The 18,924-nt window shown below is 38.2% G+C and overlaps 1 protein-coding gene across 1 annotated transcript in view; it reads right to left on the reverse strand.

Moving 5' to 3' along the window:
- LOC311427136 (uncharacterized protein) overlaps positions 1 to 18,924 on the reverse strand; it is a gene marked incomplete at its 5' end in the record, with an annotated part of 115,966 nt that overhangs the window by 18,642 nt on the left and 78,400 nt on the right. The gene's annotated exons all lie outside the window — the stretch shown is intronic.

Genomic DNA, 18,924 nt, shown 5'->3' on the forward strand with positions numbered 1-18,924 from the left:
GTCCTTCTCTGCTGAGTTGCTCCCAATGAGTTCTTCTCCCAGACTGTCCTCATCTCTTGGATTGCCCCAGTACAGGTGCAACACCCTGCAATTTAACTTCTTGAACTTCATTAGGTTCACTTGACAGGCTTGTCCAGGTCCTTTTGGATGGCATCCCTTTCTGCTATTGTACCAACTGCACCACTCAGCTTGGTGTCATCTGCAAACTTGCTGAGGGTGCACTCTCAATGACAGTCTATGTCATTGGTTAGGATAGTAAACAGTAGTGGTCACAGGACAGACCCCTGAGGGACTCCATTCATCACCAGCCTACACCTGGACATGAAGCCATTGACCACCACTCTCCCTGCTCAGCCTTCAGGCTGATTCCTTATTCACTGAACAGTCAGTCCTTCAAACACATTTCTTTCCAATCTGGAGATCAGGATGTGGTGTTGAACAGTATCAAAGGCCTTGCAGAAGTCTAAGTAGATTACACCGTTTTGTCTTCCGTTGTCAGCTGATGCAGTCACTCCATCACAGAAGGCCACCAGATTGGTCAGGCATGATTTGCCCTTGGTGAAGCCATGCTGGCTGTCTTGGATTCCCTCCTTGTCCTGCATGTGGCTTGACATTGCTTCCAGGAGGATCTGTTCCACAATCTTGCCAGACACAGAAGTGAGGCTCACTGGTCTGTAGTTCTGTCCTATAGCAAATGGATTCCAAAATTATTCCTCTTTTCAATGTTCCCTTGGAGAAACCTGTAAATCATGGCCAGGCTGGGAAAATCTGGGTTCACACGCAAATATATCCTCAAGGCAAAGAAAGGCATATTGAGCTAAACATGATCATAAGTCCCACTCCCATTCCCAGGTCTTCTGTAGTGTTGCAGGTCAAGTTGGAATTTCTCACACAGGCAGTGAACTGTGACTGTGAATTCTCATGAATTTACCTTGTGCAGTCTTACTGATGGACCTATATTCTGAGTCTCACTCTTTGCATTACACTATATTACAACATATGCATTACACTAGCACTGCCTGTATCAGTGCATGGGCTCTGCTGGGACTTTGGTTTTAACTGGTGGAAAACTGATTTTGGCATAATGGAGTATAATACCTCTTAAAATTAAATGCTTCTGAACAATAACACCATTATTTTTCATTAGGAATCTAAACTTGGTTCTACTAATGCTAAAGGACAGCTTTATTATGAGAAAAGTTGTATTTCCATCATATGGCCAGTGGGCCCTACCCTCCAAGTAGTTAGGCACTGAATTAATTAATATTTCCTGGAATGAAAAGTAGTCCCCAAATACCTTCAGAAGATGACTGTGTTAACTGAAACAAGTTTCAGATACCCTAATTAGCAAGAGACCTGAGGTTAAAGCTCATTTATCAAATTTTACAGTGTTTAAGTATGAGTTGCAAACAGCTCCTTTTAGTAGATAATGGAGATGAGAAGATGGAATTGGTCAGGAGGCCAGCTTTGATCCCAGATGACTCATACAAGTTGTGCCATTGTGAAACTAGTACACCAGCAAGATGTACCACAGTTGGAACATGTATTTCACTTTAACTTTTTATTATTACCATGGAAAGAAGAGAAGCAGCACATCGCAACTGCACTACTGTCAGTATAAGAAGTGATGAGCTCACGTTTCACTACCTGCTTTCCTCACAAATAATACAGACTACCTTGTATATGTTATTTTTCTCCCCACCGTTTTTATAGTATTCTTCGCATATATAACCCTAGAAACAGGGACAATCAATAAACTCATTCTAGAAGTGGGTCTGAATTAGGCCCATCTGTTTTTTCCTGAATTAAGCATCCTAGATTTGGCCAGGTGTAGTGATTAACATCTGGACTAAGTGAAATTTCAGCAGGTTTGTACAGGCCAGATCACATACTCATGCTGGCTTGGATTTAAATCTTAAACTAGGAGCTACCTCTGGGACCATTTGTAAAAAAATATGAACATTTTATCTGTCTTATTTCTGTCTTGAGAATTTCCCTGAGAAATGTTTATATCTGGATCATCCATTATTTTCTAATTCTTCCTTAAGATACAGATTTGGAATCTTCAACATACTCACATAGCATTAGTGAAAAATTTGCTTTCACAAGGATTGCAAAATCAGTCTCCTGGTGTGTACTGTGTCCTGATATTTCTAACCCAAAGTGTTTTCATCTCTCTTTTTGTTAATAAACGGAGTTACATGAAAACAAATAGCAGGTACTAGAATCATTTTTAAGCAGTGCCTTCACTTTCAAAATATATTTTTTTGGATGCTCTGTTCTCCATGTGGATGTTCTCCACATTTTTAGCAGGATCTAAAGTAACAGTCTACCTAAACTACAGAGAGGCAGTGTTTTGGTTATAGCTGTCAAAAAAAAAAAAAAAAAAAAACATGATATCAGCATGATTTTTCCATAGGGGCAGTTAAAATGGAGCAACTTCTGTGAAGTTTTCTTCCACATCTACTTTCTGATTAAACATTAGTTTTATAGTGTTCTGGCTGCTATACATCACTCTCTGAAAATCATTGACCTTAGTTTTGTTTTACACTTTCTAGTGTAAAACAAAGTGTTTTACACTTTCTAGGACTGGATGCATTCTCTTTAATACCAGCCATTATCTCCAGGTAAAGAAAAAGGTGTTTCTGCCACATCCAATGTTTCAGTGTATTTAATGTGTGAAATTCTGCACAGCATGCTTTCTCTGTGTTGTTTTGTCTCTTTTCCCCTTTGCATTTGATTCCCTTTCCTTTAAAGACTGCCCCACTCTCCAACTTGTTGATGAGGACAAGAAAGAGGGTAGGAGAGACCTTGTCCAAAATCTGTGAACAAGTTTTAAAGATCCCTCTATCATTTCAGACCTTCATATTGCCACCTTCAGTTGCCACCTTCTCTTCAGGTCTACTAGCACTTCCTACCTTATCCACTATGATATTATTTGCTGCACTTACACAACTCCCCCCTCAACAAACAAATAAATAAATAAATAAAATGTTTATACATCCCTGTGCAAATGCAGCTCTAAACTGACTTGCAAATTGCACAGCATGAGAAGTTAAGACAGACCATACTGTCTCTAGCAGTGTGCAGTTCCTTTAACAAGAGCAGCCAGACTCCTATAGAAAAAGTCCAACATGGTAAATATGTCCATCCTTGACCTTGTGCACTGATCCAGCCTCCAGGTTGGGAGAATACTTAACCATTCACCCATACTTGGGTGAATGAGACCTGTAGATTTCAGCCTTTTGTAGCCAATGTCTTTTTTATCCCCAGCAAATTTAGTATATTTCTCTCTGCTTTTTGTTTACTTTACCAGATGCTGTGGCAATGAGTTCCACAATTTTGTCAAATACATAAATAATGCATAATACAGATTCTTGAGCAGTTTAACTAATACTTTAGCTACTCTTTCTCTTCCCACACAAATAATTTGAAAACTTTCGCAGTAAGGCTTTAACAAATATAATTCCAAAACTTTACCTCCATCCTTTCATGTCATCCAAGGAAATCTTGTCTGAGCCACTTCGATGCACAAATTACACATGAAAAAATATTTCTTTGTGTTAAATGTTGTAGGGGAAATTATTATTTATTTTTTTTTTAATTATTGAGCAATTAAAAGAGAGAAAAATCCAAATACAATAAAAATATTTTGGTGAACACATCTCTTTTCCTGTTCTTTATTTCAAGTGTCTGATGCAGATGTTATTATCCCCATACACAAAGAACTTGTAGCAGTTGTTATATGGAAATACCTGGTTCTATGGAAGTCCCACACACTTCAGGAAGCTCCTCTTGTAAGATGTAAGTTCACGTGATGCAAACATGAATCAGCAGCTTTGAAGAGTTAGTCTAAGAATTAAAGGCTTGTGTAGGAGTCAAACAGTGATAATTGGAATACAAAAAAAAAAATAGTAAGTAATTCTCATCATTACATTTCTAATATATATGTGCCGTGCATCCCTCTCTCAGTAAAGGAAAAATAAATCCAATATTCATAAACTACCTGAAAAAGACAGAAAATAATAACATTGCTTTCTATTGCTCTCCAAGGCTGCATGAGAAAAGGAGAGGGATAAAAGTGTCTGCTTTGACCTTTAGAATGGCAAGACAAAAGAAGTTGCTAAATAAGCAATTTACTTTGAGGGGAGTTTCTACATAGCTCTAAGCTGTTTGTCTTTACATCATATCTTATAACATGTTGATTTTCTCATTTTTTTTTTCATTTTTAGTTAATATTTGTTTGGATACTCTTACCCGTGAAAGATCTCCTCCCTTTTTATCCCATTGATCTCTGTGTAGCAGTGAACTGTAAAAGGTTTTATATAAGGGCAGGATTTTCTCTGTTTGCTTTAAGTTTTTGCACTGTGGTTTAACTGATTGGCCACTTCCTTACCATAAGTGAGAATGAATAATAAAATGTGGTTTACTTCCTCCCCACCATTTATTTATACATATATGTTTGTGCTTTCTCGTTAACCTCCTCATCTGGATCTTTATGCTCCATAAAGTCAATGAGAGTTTTGCCATTAACTCCAGGGAGAACAAGATCAAGTTTTAATTCATTTTCTCTCTAACCTAATTGATCTTCTCAGTCTCTCTTCACACTGTCACACTAGATCTTCACAAACTTCTCATAATTTTCACTTCAGCTTTGTAGCAATTAGTGATTTACAAATCACCTAAGTGATTTGTAAAAAAGGATCCCTCTCTATATCTAGTGGGATTTCAGTAAACCAACCCCAGCTCTTTCCATGGAAATGGTATCGCTTTGCTTCTATTTTGTTATCTGTATGAAACCTTTTCCAAGATATTCCACAGCTTTATTCTCATAATTCTAGAGAAGATAAACTCAGGTACAGAAGTTGCTTCAAAGTTTCTATGCAAGTCAGTAAATCAAACAGAAAACAAATCCACTGCACTCAGGCTCACATCTTCTCTACCTGCTTAGAAAAAGGACTACATTCTCTTGGCTCTTTTTGTGTTTGTTTTTTGTTTTGTTTTGTTTTGTTTTTCAGTTGATGGATAAAAGTCACAAATCATACATTTAACTAAACCATCTAAGGTTATTTACAATGATATGCTAATTTAGAAGAATGAGGATGGACTTCTTACCCTCCCACCAAATATACAATGAGTTTTCCCCTGTGACAGCGTGGCAGCAAGGAATTGTGATAGAATAAAACTATCCTATAATCTCAATCTTTGAAAAAAAAAAAAGGAACACATTAGGATTTTCTGAACACAAGCCTATACTTAATGCCGTTGTCTTTAGACAGCATACACTTTTTAAACCTTAAAATTAAGAAAATATATATACTCTGTGCTTGGAGCAGGAGGTAATGAAGTGCTTGAATTGTAGTGGAATCAGTTTCCTTATCAGCAACTACAGAGACAGTCCATTAGTTGGCTGCCAGCAGGTCCTATCATACTAAATCCATGTGTATTAAAGTAAAGGGTCAAGAATCACAAAAATTTTTATTTCTTCTTTCCTACTCCCTCAGTGATTAGCACAGATTTAGCACCTGGGAAAACAGTCTTAGCTCACACCAATTTGTGTTGAAGGGCTGCATAACATAAAACATTGTCCATAAAAATTGTTTGGCTGTTTCAAATGGAATATAATTTAAAGAAGCATTGTGCAACATATTGAAGACTTTTTCTTTAGTTTTCTTAAAAATTAGAGCAGATAGAGCAAAAAAGGTATAAGCAGCATCTGCCTTGTAGTTTTACCTACCTTGACAAACAACACCTGGTAAATGTGTGGCCAATGGCACAGTCCTTGTGTAGTGGCACTGGCACTGGAAATGGGATGCAGTGGTAGCTCAAAGCACAGGGCCTGGGAAATGGGACTAAGCTGTTTACAAGAAATCCACTGCATAGAAGTATTTGAAAGTATGCAAGTAACTGAATATACTTTTAATCAAACCCCAGATGTTATTCAATATGGTCCAGGATTACAGCATGCTGCAGAATCATTGAGTTGGCCTCCATCCAGTGCTTGAGACAGTGATGACTGAGCACTGGTACAGTAATAATGGATATGGTGTTGTGGAACTGCTTCTCCTAAAAGAGGCTTCCTCCAGCTACAGTTCCTAAAATTTCTGTGAATGTAAATTACTGTCACCACAGTCTCAGACTTGGGACTAAACCAAGAAACCAAAAGTATAATGTGTATTCTTTGCTTCCCTTCAAACCACGGCCAGAGGAGCAGTTGTTTTCCCTTCTGTCTCTGCACTAAATCAGCAAGGAGAGAGTTCACCCCACCTGAAATCTATCTTCCACCTCTCATTCAAAGCCACCACTCTCTCCTTGTCTACCATGTTTTAGCAGTTCTGTCACCCTGAATAAAATTTGTCCAACCAGAGAGTAAGAAAGAGTCAAAGAGCAACAAAGGAAGCAAAGAGGAGGAACTGGAAATAGCTGAAAGAAGCTCAACCATTAGGACAATGTCTGGAAAGGATCCTGGTTCTGCCCCTCCTTTAAGGACAGCTTATTTAGATTACATGAAACAGTTTGGGGATTACCATAACATAAGCACGAAATTGGCTCCAACCTCCCCATAACTAAAAAAGCTGAGGAAATGGGGAAAAAATGAAAGCAAAGTATTAGTCTCATTAGGAAAATATAACATTAAGCTGTTAAAAAACTCAGGTGCACCCAGCTGCAGATGAAACACTGACATCAATTTTGAACCATCATTTTGAATTTAAGCACAAAAAGAGTAAATTGTAAGTTTGCTGATTATTCAAGTATTGCAATGGCAAATAGCCAGGCACTGGTGGGCCACCAAAGAATTATTTGTCTCCACACACAGTATCTTTTCAGTTTATTTTGGTTTGTCAATTAGATCATCATGGATGATCTATGTAAGGGAGAGGCAAAAACTGTAAAATAGAAGGGGAAGAAAGTAGTGGGAAAGAACATGCTGATAAATGTGTTTTTATGGAAGACAAGAAACATTTGTTTAGAAGCCTTACACTAGGAAGCAATACAACAGTCTAGAGATTACAAGGGAGGGAAGTGGAAAGAGAAGTGGAAAGAGGAGACAGTTAAGATCAAGGGATTTGTAAACACTTCATGTGTACCTCCAAAGTAGGACAAATTATGACTGCTCCATTGCTGACAGATCTTTTTTTTTTAACCTGCCCCTGACACCTCAGTGTGTTGTGGTCATGGTATCCTACTAGAGTCACCCCCCAAAAATCTGGCCTACTGCTCACCTTTCCACCATAAAGCTTTTCCCAGTATCCACCCTGTATTCAGGGAGGACGAATCTCTTTGGTTTCAGGGTGGGGTTTTTTGGTTTTGTTTTGTTTTATTTTATTTTTCACAAGGTTTTCAGAATGGGAGAACTGTGACCATGTCCCCTGGCAGTCTTCATTTCTGGGGGATGAACACCCCCTGATCTTCCTAGATTCTTCCTAGATCATATTTCAGAATCACAGAACCACAGAATTTCTAGGTTGGAAGAGACCTCAAGATCATCGAGTCCAACCTCTGACCTAACACTAACAGCCCCCACTATATTTCTTTGACCTCTGCTTCTTTTTGATCCTCTCCTCTGGACTTGCTCCACAGTCCCTCCATCATGTGGCATCTGAAAGAAGATAAAGAACTACAGCAGTATATTCATTAATGCTGAATGGAAAGATTGCTTCATGGAAGGGATCCTAGATATTTCAGTCATTGGGTCCCTCTCTAAACTGTGCCTCCAAATATTTGAGGTTCACTCATTACCATTCATGACAGCAAATTCAAAGGTTTAAGATAGAAAGTATTTATATGCATGTGTATGTTCTGTCTGATATGCAACATACAGCTGTTCTGTTTTATGTCTGAAATAAGGGGAGAAACCATAATGGAACTACTCACAACAAACATAATGAATTCCCTGACACATTGAGTTTTTTTTTGTCATGTGTTATGTGTGTGTGTGTTGTGTTGTTTGTGTTTCTACCTGACAAAAAGGAATTTAATAAAAGATTGTCTATCAGTTTAAAAAGAAAAAAATAAAAGTCTAATTAATGTTGCCAACACAAAAATTCAGCATACTTACATTGACTTTGCCAGGCTTGAATAGAACTAATGGTCTATAAAATCAGTTTAGCTGTTCAACAGAGGACAGTTAGGACTTTACACAGGGAAGATTTGTTATGAGATGAGAGGGAATGGCTTCAACTTGCACCAGGGAAGGTTGAAAATTAGGAGACACTTTTTCTCAGAAATAGTAGTCAGACATTGGAATGGGTTGCCCAGGGAGGTTGTGGAGTCACCATCCCTGCGGGTGTTCAAGGAAAGGTTGGACGTAGTATTTAGGGACATGGTTTAGTGGGTGATTCTGGTGGTAGGGGGATGGTTGGACCAGATGATCTTGGAGATTTTTTCCAACCTTAATGATTCTGATTCTGTGAACAGTCCTCTTCCAGTACTGCCTGCTCATACTGCAGTCTGCTTTTTGTTACCTGTTTATAAATTACATAATCTGTAATGTCTTCACTGAAGGTTTCAGAAGAGTATTTGTTACTGCTATGTCTTTATAAACATGTTTCACTATTTCTTCTCACATACTGTGATCCACTCTGCTTCCATAAGGTTACTCTTTCTATCTTTTTTTACAGATAGATTTTTGCTTGTTTCCATTAAAGGCAAACCATGAAAAATTTTTCTAAGCTGATCTCCATTTCTTTGTGAGGAAAGAAAAAAAATCTTTTAGAATATGGTCTCACATTGCTTCCTGTACACAAAGGTTTGGTTTTGCAACCAAACCAAGAGCTGTCGTTTTAATTTAGCAACACAAGCAATGTCATCCAGTAGAGATGGGAAATTTAAAATTAAACCACCAAAGCTAATATGGGTTCAAACAACCATTGTGATGAAGTTTTCTTGCATTCCACAGAATTCCTCTGGCTTTAAAGTTGTCCCCATTTAAGCCAGATTAGAATGGATTGTTTTTGAATGTAGTTAAAATACAGACACCTATATTCAAATTAAGGGGCTCACTGCTGCAGAACTTTTAAGTGTGTCCATCCCATGTCAACATAGCACTCAGTTCTAAGTATATGTTTAATTTTGAGTTCATACTGCTTTGTCAATTAATTAATTTATACAGTTGTTTAAGCTGATGTTCAATCCTAGTGCTTGATGGAATACCAATGGGAAAATTTACAGGATAAAACAAAGCCCATAGAGTTTTAGTAGAAATTTTTCTCTCGACATCTGAACTTTGAGAAATCGTTTATGCACAAAAATATATTCCTAAAGAGGTGAAAAGATAGTTCATGAACTTTTTTTTTCAAAAATACTAGTTTTCTCATTTCAAATATAGATGTGCTATTGTTTCATTTACTCTCAAATTTGTGTTTTCCATCATGATAACATTAAGTGTTAATGTGGGAATACTAAAAGGAAGTGCTTTTGTTTCCAGAATTAGAAAGTTCCCAAAGGCAGATATAATCACTGTGGTCTTCTGGGGACTGATGTTTGAAACTAGTAAAGTCTGTGGCTTCTCTTGAAGTTGGACTCAGAGCATTGCAATATATCATAGCCAATTTATTCTTTTAACATCCTCTGAGATTCAGGAGTTTTGTAAGCATTGAAAACACTAAAAAATTAGAACTTCACTACCCAGATTTTTGTCATTGAAAATGACCTTCAGGACTGTGGAAAACAAAGTAATTCACCCCCTGCACTTGTTGCCACTGAAATATTTCTCTATTTATTTATCTCATGAATATCTGACTATGGGAATGTGTAAGTATCTGAGAATGAATCTCCAAAATCTGTGTGGGTTGTTTTTGTTTGTTTGTTTGTTTGTTTTATTCTTAGGTGAAATAACAAGGGAAAGGTGTACGATGTGTAATAATCAAGCAGAGGGGAAAAAGTTCCCAGTGCCCTTCTTGGCCCAAGCTTCCTGAGCAGCTGCAGACCAGGTAGGTTTTTCTGCAACTTCAGATTGGTCCTTCAGTGTCCACCCCTTAACTAGGTGTCAGTCTCTCTTAATGAGTGAGATCTGAATGTACAATCCAGGCTCAGTTGACCCTTGCCTTCTATCACCATTAAACCATTCAGTCTCACGAAGTGGTGGTGGCTTTGAAATGTGTACCTCTGATCTTCGGGGACAGGGGAGAGCTCATCAAACTCATTGCACTCGACAGCCCATTCTAATCTGAAAGTTGAAACAGAGTCTTACTGCTGAATTGAAATGTCTGTAAGTTGCTGTCTAACAGCATACAAACAAATAGACATATAAATAACTGATTTGTTCAGGCCCTCCAGTAAATCACTAACATGCCTTAATTTAATTTGCATGCTACTTTTCAAACTTCTCTTGATGAACCTCATCACAGACAGGAATTAAAAGAGATTGGTTGCAAAAGAGAGAAAAAATAATTATTTTTTTTTAAAAAAAAAAAAAGACTTTTCAAGCCACTCAAAATGCAGGAAAAGCCTGAAATTTCATATCTGCAATGTAAGGCTGGCACTTGTGCAGTGCTTAATCCAGTCAAAATAAGAGGAGCTCCTGAAAGTTTATTACCACTAAATGTTCTTTAAAAGCATGGGCTTATTACATCAAGAGGCAGAAGAGGTGGAGATTAAATGAGGCATCTGGTCTCCTGGGTCTCTGAAGTCGAAGGGAAATGCCCTCATCCTATCAACCACTACCAGCAAAATACACCCACACAGAAAGAGAGGCTTTTTATTCTTGAGGTAAATATAGATCCAGTTTTCTCTTCATTGTTCAAAATGTGTGGGATTTTATAGTTTAGTGCTAGACAAGCTCAATACCTGACTGAAATAACCTTAGAGAAAGATACATATTGAGGGCTGAATTCAGACTGCTCTGTGAAAGTACATCTGTTTTATATGAGACACACAATCTGTCTCATTCCAACCTGCATTTCTGGGTCACTTGAGACATTTAAACTGCACTTATAATTAACAGCTATTTTTAAACAGCGAAAAAATAGAGCACTGGTAAGGTACAAAAGCAGTAAAATTGCCCCAGTTTTGCTTTTCAATAGGACACACCACTGCAATATGCTTCAAGATCAAAGAGAGCTCAGAAAAAAGAGACAGGCCGATCAGTGGGGATAAATTGTTCCTATTATGATGGTGTAAGAATAGGGTTCTTTCAATTGAAACAATTTAATAACCACATTCATTACATTGGTGTCCACTTGGTTTTATCTGAGCAGTTTTTGCATAACTGGGGAGCAAGTTCAATTGAGCTTATTCTCTAGAAATTAAGATGTGCAGGGTTTGACATTCAGAAATTAGGCACTAATAGTTGGCAAAGCAGTTGTCTTGAGATTCCCCCTGGATGGAGCTGGATCTGCCTACCACTAATTATGTCAAATGCAAATGTATTCTCTAAAAGACACACCAAAAAATTTCATTAGCTCATTTCCAGACAGTTAAGGTTATACCAGAGCAAAAGCAACTATTAGAGCATTATCTTTTCAGTGTTTATCAAGCCACTTTCACAAAACCAGAAGTCAAGCACATGCAACATTGCTATTTGCAAACTTTTTTCTCTACCATCAACAGCAGAAATGCTTTAAAGGGACGATCTTTAGCGGTCCTAAGCAAAACAGCTAAGCAACGTCTGCAGGGTGACATTTCCAACAGCATTTCCATGAGGAAGAAGAGCAACATTGATGGATGTCTTCCCGCCCCCAGTGCTGAATGCAGCAGCGGACACCTGTGTTTCAGATAAGAGGCTCATCTGCAGCCAGCCAGCGGGGCAGAGGACAGCTAAGTTTGACAGGTCTCATTAGTGCAGTGTGCAGTGATGTTTGTCTGGAGATACCACAGAAGCACTAAGAACAAATCCGTGCAAATGCTGCTGAGATCTGAATCCAGAGCTGGCACACGATGCACAGAGCCTACCTTACCCATTGCTGCCCTCAAGCCTCGTTGGTAAATGTACCTTGGGCAGGAACATTTAACAGATATTTCCCAGTGTACTTAGGACCCTTTCTTCTTTTCTCTCTGTTACCAAGTGAGTGAAGAGTAAGGAACTGTTGAAGCATGCATTGTGTGGCAACCTCATGCTAGGAGCATTTCTTTCCCCTTCTTTTTCATCAGAAGGCAAAACGTAAAAATTGCAAAGTTGTATCAGTGAAGGCTTTTAAATGGATGGCTTTTCCAGAAGCAACAGTGCTTCTCTCACTTGGCAGTTTCCCCAAATGGGATTTGCAATATAAAACCATACATGGATCCGATATGGAAGAAAGGGAATAGACTTGTACAAATCACTGAAAAGATAAATATGCTATATAGATCAATAAATAAAAGCTAGTCCCCAAAAAATCAAATTCCGGCATTCCAGGCCAATTAAGATGTTATTTACTGCTTACATGATTGCTAGTTTGACAGTCTCCTTATTCATTTTTACACTATAGGCATTTGTTTTGTTGAAAGATATATAACTGATTTGTAAATAGAAAATGATATAGATAGATTTTATGTCTCATAAAACTGTTAATCTGTGCTCCATATTAAATATATACTGTAGTATTTTTTTTTTATTTAGACACAGCTCTAGTATAATTAAAATAAAGTATGCTGGCTTTATTTTTTCAGTAAGTCGTTTCCAACCCTACAGCTCAAATAACAGTGCAACTGCAGCATGAAATGTGGTTATAATAGCCTGAGACCACATTTCCTGAAACTAAAACATGGGAGATAATAGTGTGAAGGTACAAATTAAATGCAAATAAAACAGATTCCCCATTGTTGCTAATCCCTGGATTGGATTTCAGTGAGGAAATTAGCTGTAATATTTAACCTCTTAGTATAGTAATCATTGACATATTATCAGTTACATTTTCAGAGTTTACATAGGAATTATTGTACAGGAGTTTGAGAAAGCTGCACATCCACCTTTTACACCCTGAATGGAGCTCTTCTGTGGTAAACAATATAACAATGTCTAACACAGAGATGATTAGATATTCAGTAGTGATTAAAAAAAAAAAAAAAAAAAAAAAAAAAAAAAAAGGCATTGTTTTGTAATTGATTCGGTTGCTACCACTTGGTTTTTAAGATTTATCCTACATTAGACCTTGTCTTTTGTTAGTTAAATTTGCACTGGTCTGACCACTATTTTAGAAGACTTATTTAATCAGCCTTTTAACAACACATATATTTAGACAAAAATCTAGCAAAACTTAGGAATTCACCAAGATAAATAAATAAATAAATTTTAAAGTCCACATTAAATATTTGCATAACTTTAATGAAATAAATGTTACATAATCTAAGCAAATGGATGCACATTTTATATATAGAAGTGAACCTTAATATTGAACAAAAGCATGTCCAATACAACGTGTAAGAAGATTGCTCTTTCTTATCTCTTTGAGAGTTAGTTTAGAGCAATTCACATTACCAAGTATTTTACTTACAGTATTATAAATGCAACATGATAAATTTGTTTTATGTACAGTTGGAAAATACACTCAAGGGAATTGGGCAAATCACTTTAGAGAGCCCCGTGTCAATGATCTACATACTAATATTTGAATGGGCAATTTTTTCTATGGCCTTTAAAATATAATTACACAGAAAAAAAATACTACAGTGTGTAGTATTTTGAAAAAGCAAATCACTATTTCATTTCTCCTGTATGCTAGGATTTTCCTGGTTTCTTTGTGCTGTGCTTAGCTCACTTCTATGAAATTCTGAAACTTAATTTTGACCTGTTGATCAGCCTCTAACATATAGATCAGCCTCTAACATATAACACAGTTCCCATGTTTGTAGGTTACAACTGTTGGGTCAATCTTGCAAGTACATGTTTCATCCTGAGACAAACTAGTGCAAAACACATGAAATACTGCAAGATTTCATTAGACTGAAGAAAACATTCTTCAAAGAATCTTAAGTAGTTTTTTTATATATATATATATATTATACCTATATTATACATATTTGTTATATATATATTATAGAGAGAGAGAGAGAATATTTCCATTCTTCCTTTCTCTCTCCTTTCTTGACACACAAAAGATCCTAGATTGTTAGGGGCTTAGTAAATTACCCAGTGCCATGTTTCCAATGACAGAAAACAAGAAATCTGGTCTAAATCCACTAAAGCCTGTGGAAAGATTTCTTCTGGCCTAAATATTCTCAGGCCATTCAACATATCTGTCTCAATTTATCCCGATTTTATAGTAAGAACTGACTACTGAGAGTAGGCAGTGACTGGTATATCCCTTTGCAGTTTTCCCATTCACCACTTATTATATTGCCTGCATGAGCACAGGGTCAGCAGCCCCTGAAGGCTTCAAGCCCCACAAAATGGATCTTGTCACAAAAGTCAAAGCACAATATGACTGTGATTATAGGCTATAACTGACTACAAGATATTGCCAAATGTTAATTAAGTGTCCACAGACTCCTGTTTCAGAACATGTTAACTGTAAATGTGGTGCAGATTTCACAATGCAAAAATACGATTTTGAAAAAGCCTGTAAAATACAGCAGAACTTTTATTTCTGCCATTCTTCCAGAAAGAACATCTAATACTATCATCAGAGATAGGTAGTTGACATGCAGGACGATGAATAAAAGCTACTCATGAAACATTAGCAGTGGCTTTCCAGGACATTGGAGATATTGTTTGTTGCTCAAGTGATTGCTGGCTAGTTTCTTTCTGACTAGAAACCTTATAGCGAGACCTTCCCAAGAAAATCACCGTATCAGTGATGCCATTGTTATTCATATGAAGAAAATTCCCCACAGATAGATGAAAACATGTGAATCCTGTACTCAATGAAAGCAGAAATTGTCGTTTAGTTGAAGAAAATGGCAGTGCCCAAACAAACAGGGTGTTCTCTTCCCTGAGGAAATGTATCTCTACACTCCTGATGCCAGCCAAGATGACAAAGGAAAGACAAGTCTTCAGTCTACCCCAGGGATGCATGGCTCAGTCTCTTTGTCAGCTGATAGTCAAAAGCTTATCATACACCATAACAGGTCCCTGACCACTTTGATGGCAGAAATCTGTTAAATCATGGGTTGTATGTCTCAGTTTTGCTCCTCAGCCCAACTCAGTTGCTGGAAGAAGGTGTGGGTCTAGCCCCAGTCTGGGGCTGCCCCTTGGACTTCCCACCAACAGTAGAATTGCTGACAAGCAGTTGACACCCACCACCCTGGGCACCATTGCCTCTTGATAATATTTTCCTGGCATTTCTTGGGATGGGTATATTTGTATATTTTGTATCAACTGATGTATTGCTCTTTTTTCCAGAGTCTAGTACATCCAGTCAAGTTCCAGATTCACTATGCAGATCATAGAATCATAGAATCATAGAATATCCTGAGTTGGAAGGGACCCTTAAGGATCATCAAGTCCAACTCTTGACACCGCACAGGTCTACCCAGAAGTTCAGACCATGTGACTAAGTGCACAGTCCAATCTCTTCTTAAATTCAGACAGGCTCGGTGCAGTGACCACTTCCCTGGGGAGCCTGTTCCAGTGTGCAACCACCCTCTCTGTGAAGAACCCCCTCCTGATGTCAAGCCTAAATTTCCCCTGCCTCAGCTTAACCCCGTTCCCGCGGGTCCTGTCACTGGTGTTAATGGAGAAAAGGTCTCCTGCCTCTCAACACCCCCTTACGAGGAAGTTGTAGACTGTGATGAGGTCTCCCCTCAGCCTCCTCTTCTCCAGGCTGAACAGGCCCAGTGACCTCAGCCGTTCTTCGTACGTCTTCCCCTCCAGGCCTTTCACCATCTTCGTAGCCCTCCTCTGGACACTTTCCAACAGTTTCATGTCCTTTTTATACTGTGGTGCCCAGAACTGCACACAGTACTCGAGGTGAGGCCGCACCAGCGCAGAGTAGAGCGGGACAATCACCTCCCTTGACCTACTAGCGATGCCGTGCTTGATGCACCCCAGGACACGGTTGGCCCTCCTGGCTGCCAGGGCACACTGCTGGCTCATATTCAATTTGCTGTCTACCACGACCCCCAGATCCCTCTCTTCTAGGCTGCTCTCCAGCGTCTCATCGCCCAGTCTGTACGTGCAGCCAGGGTTTCCCCGTCCCAGGTGCAGGACCCGGCACTTGCTCTTATTGAACTTCATGCGGTTGGTGATCACCCAGCTCTCCAACCTATCCAGATCCCTCTGCAAGGCCTTTCCACCCTCATTCGAGTCCACAACTTCTCCAAGTTTGGTGTCATCAGCAAACTTGCTCAAAATACCTTCTATTCCTACATCCAGATCATTTATAAAAATATTGAATGAATATTTTTCTACCCCTAGAGAGGTAGACTGCACTTACACAGCTTTCCACTGACCCTTCTCCCTGCCGACTTATAAGGGAAGTGTTTTTCAGGGAGTAACAGTGGAAAATAGGTATTTGAGCAGTATAGAAGAATATGAACCAAAAGGCAGACAGGCACAGGGTTCAAATAATAACATTCTCTTACATCTTAGTTATTTGAGATATCCAGACTGTAGACTTTTGTCTATGAAGGGCACCTGAACTGGCTTTAAGTGAAATAATTAATGAACCAACAATATCCTATTGTCAGCAACACAGAGCTAAGGACAAACACGTTTACCCAGCCATGGTTCTTCTGACCCACAGCCTGCTGACTGGGAGCTTGCCCTTTGCTGGGTTGAAGAAAGACATTATAAAATATTTTCTATATACTAGCTAGGACCTTTCAAGCCTGAGTACCTCTAAACCCTACTGCACTCTCCTGTTAATTATGTGTGCATGTTACTTGCAGGGAGAAAGCAGTATTTTTAGAAAAATAAATAAATAAATAAATAAATAAATAAAGGAAGGAAGAAAGAAATAAAAGAAAAGAAAAATGAAATTAAATAATAGCTGCACAAAAAGTTGAACCCATGTGAACAAGTAAAAAAGCAATGGAACAAGCATCAAAGTTTTGATTACATGAAAAAATCAATTATTAAGTTTTCATGTGTCATAAATAAACCTGTCACACCTTAAACTCACTCTCTTTTTTCTCTTTCTGTTTTGCGTAGAAGTTTTCCCAAAAGGAAAAGACCTTCCACTACAGAATAGAAAATCAGTGACACCTCCATGCATGCTTGAAAAAATATTTACCTCTATTTTGGCCAAATATGCATACGTAAATAATGAGGGAACAAAGAATTCCTGCTGCCATAATATTTAAATAATGGAAAATACATGATTATAATTAGCTGTGCTGAAATACGTGACTGCAGTTAAGCTGGTTCCTATCCTTGCTTTCATCGTAGGTATCTGCATCTCTCACATCTCCCCAGCACAGAGCAAAGAAGGTCACTCTGTGGTCTTCAGATTCATGATTATCCTTTCTTCTTTGGCTTTGAGCTTTTGCCACTTCCACTGGTTATAGGTACAGCTCCCATTTCCCCATCAAAACTTTTGTCATGCCAACAAGCAGAAAGAAATGGGGTTTGACAGGAGGAGGAGATGTATGCTGTAAACTTGGGGGGACCATGTAGGATGTCTTAATGACCCATTTCTACCTTAATCCAGCAGACCTGCAATAGCAGCTATTAGCTGACCATGAAGTAAACCTAGAACACTAAGCCTGAATGTGTAAATTTGGAAAGTATCCTTAGGATTAACTTTGGCTCACTCTTCTTGCTTCAGTGATTTTGTCTGTCTCAGCCTCACACAAAATGAACTTTCACATCTAGTTTTGTCCCTCCTTGGTTTGTTCTCTGGAACTGGACAAAGCTTTTCTCTCTGGTTGGTTGGTGCTGTTAAATTTCAGATTACAATATCTTTAGTATCATTAGTCTAGAAATCTGATAGACTTCATCCTTCCTTACCTTTCAACACCCCAACCACCCATGTCTTATTTGTGTAGCTAAGTTTTCCACTGATTCCGACATAAATCTGAGCAATATATCTTTAATAATAATAATAATAATAATAACAAACTATTTTTTCTCATATTTTATGTGTTTTTCTATGCTAAGGCTTGAAGCAGGGTGGTAAGAAGCATGACACCACTTCATAAAACCGTACAGTTGTAAATAACCCCACTGCTTTAACCACACAACCCCATTCGTTTAATCAACTCTGCCAATGACCATAGATGTAAACTTAATGTGTAGAGAGTCAGGGCCAAAATGCTTAGCATACTGCAAAACTGAGTTGTGGCCCAGTGGCCAAGAAAGTGTCTTCTGTCCCATTCAATGTTGACCATTCATAGATTTGCCAGTCTATCAAGTACCTTGCATGTATTTCTCTCTTATTAAACCCTAGGAGACAGCTCCTTTAGAATAGCCGCTGTAGCACTACCTACTGCAATTGTACAACCTACAGTTGTACCTTTCTCCCTGAGAAGGTGCCAAGACCACATATTATCATCTGTGCACCTTATGGACCAGTAACTGAACTTCTACCTGGCAGTCTCTGGTACTGGCAACAGTAAGTGCTCCATCTTAGAAGTGGAGCAAAAAACTCTCAAAGCCTGGGACAAGATTTTTTTGCTGTCATTTAATTCTGAGGTTTTTAGTTGAGCTATATAGTAATGATGTTGAACTAATAATGGCAGATAATGTCATTGCATATGTATCAGTGGTGCATCTGTGCACATTGTATATGTGCATCTGGATATCATACCTATTGTACCTGTTATTGTACTGTAGCACAATTTTTCTTTCACCACTGCTCACTTCAGGTAGAAACACTCATTAATTTAAATGGCAGGTATGGTTTTTACTCCATTAGGTAATTTAATATACTGAGATGAATTCGCTCATATGCTGCAGTTTTTCTACCATTTCTAACATTTCTACCATCTCGTGGCGTTAGCAGCTTTGGATCATTGGCCACTGCAGTTAATAGACACTTATTCTTTAAGTTAAAATTCAGATACCGTTCCTTTTCAAAGCATTTTAAACCAAATTTCAGTTTTATAAGCTTTTTTGTTTGTTTAATT

Source organism: Aythya ferina, assembly GCF_964211825.1.
Source record: "Aythya ferina genome assembly, chromosome: Z".
Classification (NCBI taxonomy): domain Eukaryota; kingdom Metazoa; phylum Chordata; class Aves; order Anseriformes; family Anatidae; genus Aythya; species Aythya ferina.